Here is an 11,174-nt window from a genome sequence, read left to right as displayed (position 1 = left end):
CACGCATTACTGTAAACTGCAATGAAAAAAAGTGATTCCTTGGAAGACATTTATCTGTGCTGCTTGTTGTGGATGACCATCTGGACATTATTTATATGGCAGTAACATCTAGAAGGCCCAGCTGAGATTGGGGCCCCCTTCAGTGAGGCACTGTACAAAACCAGAGATTGTCCCTGCCCCAAAAGAGCTAAATAGACAAGACAGACAAAGGCTGTGGGGGAAACCGAGGTGCAAAGAAGTTCACACAATAGGTCAGTGGCAGAGCCCAGCTACCTGGCCAGTATTGTCCTCATATAGAATAGAATAGAAGCAATGCTTCTTAGAACTAAGGCTTTCAGTGTGTTTCTTTAATACCATCTACTCCGCCTAATGAGAGCAGGATTAATCGGGAAATCCAATTAACTGAGCTACCTGTCAGCAAATCTATTATAATAGTGTGAAACAAGGCCAGCGTTGCCAGGGATATTCCAGTGTGAACATTAGGACCAACATGGTAGATGATAGATAAGCAAAGTCACTTAGTTGGAAAATAGAAGAGCCCCATTTATAAAGGGCCAGATCCTGCCAGGCGCTGAGTGCCCTCATCTCCAACAGAAGATCAAGCCCTTTATAAACACATCTGTATTTACCCACAGGGTGACATTTGCTTAATCATCATCTACCCTATTGGTCTGACTGGAACGTCACTGGCAATGAGACCTTGTCATGGCAGTAGCACAGCATCGCTGACCTTGTCGTATCAAAGGGACATGTTCTCGGCAAGGTGTTGGCTGTGCAATTGCTCTTAAACACGCAGTCAATAATATACCCTCATACTGGCTGTAGCTGACCTGGCTTTAACTTTAGCTAAATAAAATATTTACTTCCCCCTTAGAATGATTCTAGCAGGAAGATTGGTAAGTGTAGAACACTTCAATGTAACAAGTATGGAGTATTCTGTGCTCTTTTTATCACTGAATATGTTTGCAAACATCCTACCAATATGATGACTACTGCTACGACGACTGCTTTTATTCCTTCTCTAACATATTATTGCATTGACGCAACATGGAAGACTATTGCAGTGAAGAAATACATTAGTAATTGCACTGCCTGTTTTATAAACAATACTATCAAGCTACAGTCAGCAGTCATGCACAGTGATTGAGATCAGCAACAAAAGATGAAACAAGACTCACCAAAAATGGAGCTGGTACATAGTCAAGATGTACACATTCTTACTATCTGCCATTTCCTGTGAGTAAAAAGAACTTAACTCCTCAGCGGATTCACAACACCTCTGACAGCATTTGTATTAATTTCATGCTAAGAGAAATTATATTTTATCTCAAATATAAATGATAATTGCTGGTTCCATATTTGTTGGAAACAAAAACAATTATTTATTAGAGTGATATACTTTGAAATGCTTTCATTATTCTATCTGAATATTTTCCCTCAATCACAAAAAGATTTTGAATTGTGACTATGTGCTTTGGCAGGCCTATATGAATCCTAACAACTGAATACACCTTGGGAACGCTAAACTGTGTATTCTATGTTACGTAGCCAATTTGCTTGCCTGGAAACAGGAACCATGCTTATTTGCATAGTAACAGACCATTCAAAGAGAGAAATATTGAAAGAAAAATCCATGGATGTTTTAGGCCTGGTTTAGTCAGTAGATGTAAAATGTACATTAGCATCCTTGTAAACACTAACAAGCAAACCAATTAAAAAAAATAATCCCAAACAAAACAATATTAGTCAAACATCCATGTTATAAAAGAAGAAACTGAGGTTAAACAATGGAAAGGAACAAATGTTATTAGTAGCCATGGAATCCTATGTTAAAATGAATATATCCTTCATTTCTATATCAAACAAATGAGATAAAAACGGTACATCTATAAGAGAGAGAGAGAGAGACCATGCTTGCCACATGTTGCCAGTCGGAAAGACATTTTGTCTATCTGTGATGTAAGTTATATTTTCATACTTCGCTGCACAGGGTTGGTGTCCACCTAACAGTATATTGTCACAGAATCTGTCTAGAAGTGCATATCTTTGTGATTTTCCCTTTAATTTCTACCCTCTGCCAAATAAACTGTGCTCTCCGATGATGAGGACTGGACATAGCAATTTACATTAGCGTAGCATAGTGATGTAGCATAGTGAGGTACATTAACGAGAATGAACTCTGGATTCAAAGGAGAGTGAGGGTCTCACTGAAAATAATCCTCATCCTGGTCTCATTGAAATTAATAGGAGTTTTGCCATTGACTTCAATGGAGCCAGGATTTCACTGAGTCAGGAGTAAGAAGAGCTCTGAACATGGTCAAGGAAAGAAAAGGTTGCAATCATCACCTGTAACCATCTGTAAACGAGCAGGCCTGGGGCAGTGTGGGCAAACGGAGAGCCAACAATAAACCTCAGTTCCCTGCCACAGAATATGCTCTATTTAAGGCAGCATCTGAGTCCTTAGCAGGAAGGCATTGAGACTGACCGCTGTGTTGGTGGGTTCAGAGCTATGAGTCACTTTGCGAGCAAATTACATTGCTAATGGGCTGCCCTGCCCCATTAGCCCTACGAGCACTGCCCTCAGGGCCCTATGTGTTCTGTGCCAAGCTGGGCCTAAATTCCATGGCTGCTGCTCAGCAAATGGGAAATTCTGCATCAACTTCATTTCAGAGACTGGAGCATTTTCATATTTAATTCAATAACATGAATGACACACAATGGCTGGATTACTCATCATACTACCATCAAGTTATTTCAATCGGCCTCTAAATTTTCTGTGTGTCTCAGATTTTTATATTGACAAGACTCAAGTGCACTGCAGAGGCTGGAACAGATCCTTAGCTAGTATGAATCATTGTAGCTCAATTGAAGTAAATTGAGATATACCGTTTTACACCAGCTACGGATCTAGCACTTAAAGCATGAGAGGTGATTCGGGACTGTCGGACAAGCATGTGAACTAGGTATTTCTATTAAAATAATTAGCGGTGAAATTGTTAGCTATGTTGATACAAGCTGCCATTGTTAAGTTTCAGCGTTAACCCCTACATGAAATGAATGGGGCAGTTCACACAGCAGAGTTGTTGTTTTGGGCTGTCTGCAGACTCAGGCAGACAATGCCTCACTTACACGCAGTTCGTGTTTTAATGGTGCAAACACAGGCTAGATATGTTGGGGGGGAGGGTTTAAACATAAATTTAGATTCTGGAGGACATTCCTGTGCCAGGTGGTGGATTCTGTGGCCAATTCCATGACCAAAGAATTGGGGGGTGGGGAAAAAATAGGGCCAGTAGGGGAAGGTAGTTTTTGTAATGTGGCCACTTCACTAGTAGTTGGATTGGAGTCAAACCACCAACACACTTTACATGTCACTGAATGGCAATCAAATGGTAACCACTCTTGGTCACTACTAACATGAGCTGAATTTTGAACTCCACAGTGAACATCTCTACAGTACATTACCACCAATTCCCTATACCACGTCTTCCATCAAGCCCGGATTAGTGCGGGGGAGGTTGTTGTTTTGATTTAGTTTGGGGTTTTTTTGTGGTGAATATCTATTAGCAAATTCTCTGCTACTATACTGCAAAAATTCCTTCCTCTTTTTTATTAAAAACAAAAAACAAAAAAAACCCCAAACCCCTGAGGTGGGCCCTCACTCTTCACTGTTGTGGGGAGAAAGCCACTGTCCAACTCATGTAATATTTACCTCTCTGGCTATTTAAGGAGTAACATATAATGTACAAATGCCAAAAATGGTCCCATTCAATCCTGGCTGGACTGAAGAGTAATAGGTATAATGTATTCTCTCAAGGGTGAAAAAACAAGGAATTCTGCTGTGACTGTTTATTTTTATTCTGTGGCATGAAACATCTGTATTAAGATGCTGTATTTTAGCAAGTTTTTTCTGTCTATTTCTCATACATTTCCTACAGTTTAGCTTTCCAAGAAACAGAAAGGCTTCCTGCCACAACTGCAAACTGTTTGCAAACAGCTACATTGCTTGAATCTAATAAGTGCATTTCCTAATGTGCGAGATTATTTTTTCTAAAAAAGTAAAAGAATGGTAAATTCATCCACTATCTGCACAGTAAAGATTGAGGACGGGGTTACTTGGAGCTAGTAGAAAAAGAAATGATTATAAACAAAGAGGAGGGGACCCAGAAAGGTTGCAAGAGCAGGGAACTAGCACATTGTGTCCAAAGAAAGTTCAACAATTTTCCCAGCTCACTGAATTGTGGGAACTCAGCTTTTCCAGGGAATAACTTGCTATTTTTAGCATTTTTATTACACAGTTTGTCACAAGCTGTCTCAGGAGACTATCAACAATTCGTTTCAAACAGAATCTGGCCACAAACACTGCTCCACATGTGATTTAGAACATCTGGACTGAAGGAACAAGCTTTCAAAGCATGCCAGGGTTGCGCTGGCTGTACAGTCTTTTCCTCACTTCTGTCTTTATGTCAATTGTCACGGTCTCCGCATAATGCCAATTCAAAGACTAAAATTATAAAGCTGTTAACTTTTCCCTAATTACATATCTGGGCTAAAGGAATGGGCGCGCGCGCACTTTGTTCTTTGGAGAGAGCGCAGTTTTGGGTCACATTCCAGGCATTGCAGAGTTTCAGTGATTTAGACGTCATTTTCCCTATGAAATTCTTGGCCTGGAAGGATGCCAGCATGAAAACCCATGTCAGAGTGTTCACATCACACATCATATCTACAGATCTTAAAAGGAGGTGCCTAATGCTCCCAGCTATATTCCTGCTGCACATGCTGGCAGCACATGGATTTCTCACAGACACAGGGGGAATGTTTGCAACACAGAATATAGAAGGTGAATTGTGATCTCTTCAAACTGGTTTTCAGGAACGCTGAAAAGGGAGTAGAAGAGGAAGTCACGTTATGATCCCAACCGGAGTCTGTAATGATCTGTTTGGTGTCTGCATAGCAGATTGTAAACTGCATGAGACGGGAGAAATCCTGGCCCCATTGAAGTCAATGTGAGTTCTGCCATTGACTTAAGCAGAACCAGGATTTCATCCCAGGACTGTGTTTTTAATGCCGATGTACACTGTATGCACACGTGAGCCAATATATTTAAAAAAAAAAAAAAAGGTAAATACTGGAATACCAACTTATTTGCAAGTTTGACTTTCCCACAAAATTCCCAAACCTATATTCATTAAGACAAATGTTCATAACAAAGCCAAGACCATACAATAATGGGTGCATTCTTGTTTATATTCATAATACATTTATACATTTTAGTAGGAGAAGGAAACTATAAACTGCACTTCTTATGGGGCCAATGTCAAGTAATTTTAGGCCCCAAATTTATTTTATTTTATTTATATTTAAGGAAAAGAATAGGCTGGTAATTCAGAACTATTTCTCTTTTTCAGTTCAACACAGTTCCTCTTTTTCATTAAACATTTTCATTAAATTTTAACAGATTTTACATTTCCACTAAGTGGCCATTTGACTTTTTTAAAATTAATTTTTACTAGGGGACCTCATCCCTCCTCCTTCCCTTCCTCTGAGATCTTTGCTTTGCATCCCCACTCATTGCCAACAGTCTTATATTTTCCCATAAAATGCCAGCAGACCTTCTGCGTCAGTGGCCTTTGTTAGCTTATGAATGCAACAGTACAAAAAGTAAAACAAAAGTAAAGCGTCCACGAGCAAGCACAGTGTCTTTCTCCTCCGACAGTCTGCACTGAAATCCAAGAACAAAATGGTTGCTGAATTCCTCACCCATGGAGAGGGCTTAGCATTTAAATGGAACTGGACACAAAAAAGCCACATCACTGTCACAGATATTTATGCATCCTCCAAGGATTCACGGTTTTAAATGTCATATTCAGTGAAGGCTTCTTTTCACATATAAAGAAAAAACATCCCAAATGGAATAGTAAGGGAAATCTAGTTGGGCTCCAATAACAGAGGACTGGACTTGATGACTCAGGACGACCCCTCCACCTCTATGTCCTTCAGTCTCATGGTTTCTGAACACAGATTACGTGCCTTCCATCTATTAAAAGAAAGCATGGTGCTACCACTTTCGTACTGACCGGGCATACATTCCACAAGAATCAAATTCCAATCCTTTCATCTCAGCTGGAGGAGCTACAGTCCCCCTATTTCTGATAAACTACATCTGTGACAGCCACCATCTTGGCCAACACATGAAGGACTGAACCAGGGACCTCCTGAGCTCACACTCCTTCCTCCCCTGCTAAGGTAAGTATAGGGAGAGCCTCTGTTGCAACCCCTGACTCTCCAGGGAGGGGACCACTGCTGCTCCCAAGGAATTAGGAGATCCAAGCTGCTGCCATCTGCCTATCTGGGAAGGGAGGAGATCATGATACTCTGGGTGGATGCAAGGCGTCAGGGGGACCCTGTGTCATGGTGCAGCTAGGGGCTTGGATTGCCTTAATCCAGCCCTGGCTACACATATTGAGAGGCACTGCTGAGTTCCAATTCACACAGGGATTCATAGCCTCACTGAAGTTGGTAAAAGAAAAACCTGCAAGGCAAAGCAGTGAAACTCACTGACTCTCAGGGGCTGATACTCTCCTGTGGCTGAATACTGCTTCAATGACTTGATTCCGAGTGCTGTGCTAACCCCAGTTATGAGCTAGGGCAGCCATGGAGTTGCTCTAATGGACTTCAGTGACATATAGTCCCAATTAATCTGCTAAAATGGCTTAAAGTGGCATAAAGACATCAGATCATACTTACGGAGCACCTGACCCTACGTGTTTTGCCACCCAACTGTGCTTGTGGATTTACGACAAAGAAAGGACTCACAAATGGCACCTTTAGAATGAGCAGGAGTGTTCCGACATGGAGGAATACATTTTTCCCCCCCTTAGGACATTTATTCCCCAACGTCAACATTGGATTTACGTGATTTTTTTCCAGCCATAGACTGAACCAAGAATAGAAAAGCAAAGTGAAATTCCCAGGAATCCTACCTTCTCCTGGACAAAAAGAGAGGGGGGAAAAAAGTCAGGTCTGAGTATAGATCACACCTAAAGATTAGTATAAACCTGTAAGGTGCTCAGAAGTCATACTGATAAGAGTGTTATTCATAAAAGACAAGATGTCATAACTTTGCCAACATAAAAAATTGTGAGTACATAATCCATTTATTTGGTAACAAAGACAGGGACAAGTTTTGAGCCCAAGTTGATGGACTGTCCAAAGGGAATGCACATGTTGCAAATAGTTTTGAACAAACAAACAAACAGTTTAAAACAAAGATTCTTTCCTAAATTGGTAACTGAAAATTGGTAACATCTGCTTTATTTTTCATTAGTTTCACTTTCTGCATTATTCTAAGGTTGTAATTCACATCCACTTCTAGGCCCCTTCGCTCTGCCAGAATCTAGTCCTAAGTGCCTTCGTTTGTATGCTACCTTTCACACTTCTCCATTTTCCTTCTTTTAGCCTAACAGGAATTTATTTTGTAGTCCTGAAGACTGGGAGAAAGGAATTAAGTTGGTGTAGGATTTATGAGAGCATCAGCTCACTTGGTTGTGAAAATTTCTCATGCTAAGAGAGAGTAAGATTGGTGAAAGATGCCTGGAGAGCAAGAGAATGTTTTCATGTCTCTTCATCTGTGCTTACGTTTTTCCTTTTGCTCCAGTTTTTGGAAATAGCTGGGCTTTAGATATGGTTAGCAATCTGCCCCTGAAAGGGGAACAAAGCATCTTTCAGTAAGGTCAGCTCTTAATTAGAAACTGAATTTAAAATAAAGAGAGAGAAAACACTCACCACATGCTTAATTAAATCCAGAAAAGCGCAAGACAAAGCAGTATTTAGAGAATCTTTGCTAATATAGCAAACTCTAAAATGATAGATTGCAATTTTATTCTTTATCCTCGAAGTGCATATGCTCCTAACCACCACTGAGCAGTGCACAGAGCTGCGAATAGAGATGGGGAGAGTGACTACTGTGATACTAGCCTGCACAGAAGGAACAGGGTTAAGCAGGTACCCTCTTCCTGGAGGCTAACTTTCCTCTCCACCAAATATCACTACCCTAACTGGCCTCAGCTGAAAATGCAGGTGGGGTAGGAGGTGGAGTCACACTCAAACCTGCCGGGCCTGCAAGAGTCAGCAGGTCTTGCTGCAAAATGCATCAGCTCCTACTTACCTGCTGCAGAGGGACAGAGGACAGTTGAAGTCAGTGAGTCAAGGAGCCTGGCTACTAGGCCTGCAGCATTGCTACACGAGAGGGGTTGCTATGGGCTGCAAGCCAGTGCAGTGGAAGACTCCATCCACTGGGCATGGTCCGCAAGATTCTGGGCCAGGATTCCACAGATCCCCAGCTCTCCATTCCATTTTCCAACCCATAGGATTTCACAACCGCAGACCAATATGTAGGGGTGGAAGAGTCACTGAATGTACAGACTCTATGGCTCCTCTGTTCTCCACACATTTTGCACGGGAAGTGGTTGGTAGGGATCTTAGGTACGTGCCACTCCTAATGACAACCTAATTAGACTTTATCTGATCCCTTGAGCTGTTTCGACCATTGAGCTATCCTCACGAGTCAAAGCCTGTTATTTAAAATACCACCAAACAAATGGAACTTAAATTATATTAAGCTTCTTGAAGTGATAGGATGGCACAAGGCTTCAGGAAGTCTTAAGCTAAGTTTCTTTTCCTGCATGTTTGCCATACACTCACACCTCCCCTCAGGGTTTGTATTAAGTGAGCACTCAATGGTGCTTTTTCCTTCTCTGCTCTAGAAAGTTAGGAATTGCCTCAGGTTCTACTCCCAGTTCTGAGAGTAAATTGGGGTGTGAACGTGGGCAAGCTCACCTACCCTCTGATCTGCAGCTTCTCCATCTATAGGACTTATCTTATCTTATCCCAGTGAACTCTACCTTGCCTACAGGGCACGGCCCTCCTGCAGAGAGCATTGAAGAAGAAATTAAAATACTCAGCCACCACCTTCTAGAAGGGATGTTAGATCAGACAACCACCAATGACAACCATGTCACACTTGTAAGCACGGTCAGCCCGTCCCCTTTGCAGCATGAGTGACAGCAGAAGAGCTTTGCTTGTTTCTTGTCTCCATCTATGGGTACGAGAATTTGTACACACTTACCTAGGCTAATAATGGACATGTTGGGGAATGTGTTGAAACGGATGGGTCAATGGCTTTGTTTCTGCAAGATCACACCCCTAAGGTACACTTATTTCTTGGAATAGAGCTTTACTTTTATTTTAGATTTAATTTTCAAAGATTAAGCTAAGTGCCAAATGCCTAACAGCCATAAATAGGGGAAAGCTAAAAGCAGGTACCATTCTAGGAAGTATATAAAGGTATGATGATTTTTAGAAATGACATCTCTGTTTTTCTTTTTGTTGGTGTCAACTGTTTTGTGCAGCTCTGGTTTGTATAATGTAATTTTGTCCTGTCACATTAAAATGTTGACATTTGATAACAAGAATTGGCGGGGGAGTCTGTTTCAAAAAGCTTTTACCACACAAACTTCATCTGTTGACGATGACATCAGTCACGTCCATTTCTAACACCCATTTTTGAGTTGTTTTAAAGTTGAGTGTTTCAGCCCATGAAGGAGTAAGAGTTGGTTTCAGTTGATGTGGAGTCTGGATGCAGTATGATGTTCATTTCACAGCCGTTGTTTAGGCAGGCTTACTCTAGGCAAGAACAGCAAGCCATATGGAGTATTCATCTGTGGGTTTCGTTACTAGAAAAACCAAGTTGCGTTTCCTTCCCCTTTACTTTCAGTTTCCAAATGCATTCCACTAAATCTTCCCAGAACTCCTGATCCCAAGCCATCCCACCGTACAAGGATGATTTTTCCAGTTTTATTAGCAGCAGTTCAAAAGGATCAGGATCACCGCTAATCCTCATCCTCCATGTCCTCCTTTTAAGAAGCTCAGATGGCTAAGAGACCCCACCTTATAAATCCTCAGTCTCTGATGCATAAGCTAAATGCCAAAGTTAATGTTGAGGATTAATGTAGAGGATATGGCTTGTGTGTATATATGGAGACAGAGAACAAGCACCTCTATTGATGTTTCTAGCAGAAGGAAATGCTGTTGTCCAAACACACTCCTTGCCAATAATGTTTTTCGATGTATTGAACAGCCTTTAGCACAACCTCTGGAAGAAACTACCTCACTTAACAAATGGGAAAATGGAAAAGCTTTAGATAGAAGTGACGCATAACATATTATTGTCCTCTTGTAGGAGCACGGTACCCCTTGGGCTCAATCCTGCAGACACTCAGGTGTTTGGATAACTTTACTCACATGAAGTCCACAGTATTATTCACATAAGTGAAGTTATGCATGTGCTTCAGTGTCTGCAGGATCAGGCCCCCTGTCTGTAACCTGAATTACAAAAATCCTGTGCTACTGAAAGAACCCTCTCAATAGGAAATCTACTCAGTTAAAAGTAGATTACTTAAAAGTGGTTTCACTTACTACAATCTGTGCCAGAGACCTTTGTTTATTTAGGGGATTTTACAATAGTTTTTTAAAATGTTTTTCTCTCCCTTATTCTTGTGTGCCAAATTCCAGGGGAAACTGATTATACAATGGAAACAGTGAAATTGACCATATGCAAAATATTGTCAAATGCACAGAAATAAAGATGCCGAAGGAGCAAAGATGACAGGAAAAATTGTGTTTTCCTGTTACAGTGATCATGGGTGTTACTTGCCACAATACAGATGTGTGTGAAGTTTAAGTTGATGGTATCCCCTTTAAACTGTTTAGTTTTTCTTTTCTGTCCTTGAAACATTTTAATGTCCAGAGAAGCTTAAATATTTAATTTGTGTTGCCCTTCCTCTCCTCTTCAAATAGCAATTATACTACAGTGCCATTTGCAGAAATAAACTATATCATAACCTACAGAACATTGAAATAGGTTTTTCAAAAGTAAGGACTTAAATATTTAAAGGCTTAACTATTAAACAATGAAAATTCAGCAGAAGGGGAAAGATATTTTATATTTAAGTTTAGGCTTTTTAACTGGTTCCAGAAGTGTTTAGAAAAACAATACTTTCACTTCTGGCAAAAGCAAAACAAAACACAAGCAAACCTGGCCTAATACGAATGCTGTTCTTTATGCTGTACATCTTAGTTTACTTATGACGTGATTTGTATAATGAAAAATCAATTAT

This window comes from Lepidochelys kempii, chromosome 11 (assembly GCF_965140265.1).
Source record: "Lepidochelys kempii isolate rLepKem1 chromosome 11, rLepKem1.hap2, whole genome shotgun sequence".
Classification (NCBI taxonomy): domain Eukaryota; kingdom Metazoa; phylum Chordata; order Testudines; family Cheloniidae; genus Lepidochelys; species Lepidochelys kempii.
This window is presented reverse-complemented; position numbering follows the sequence as displayed.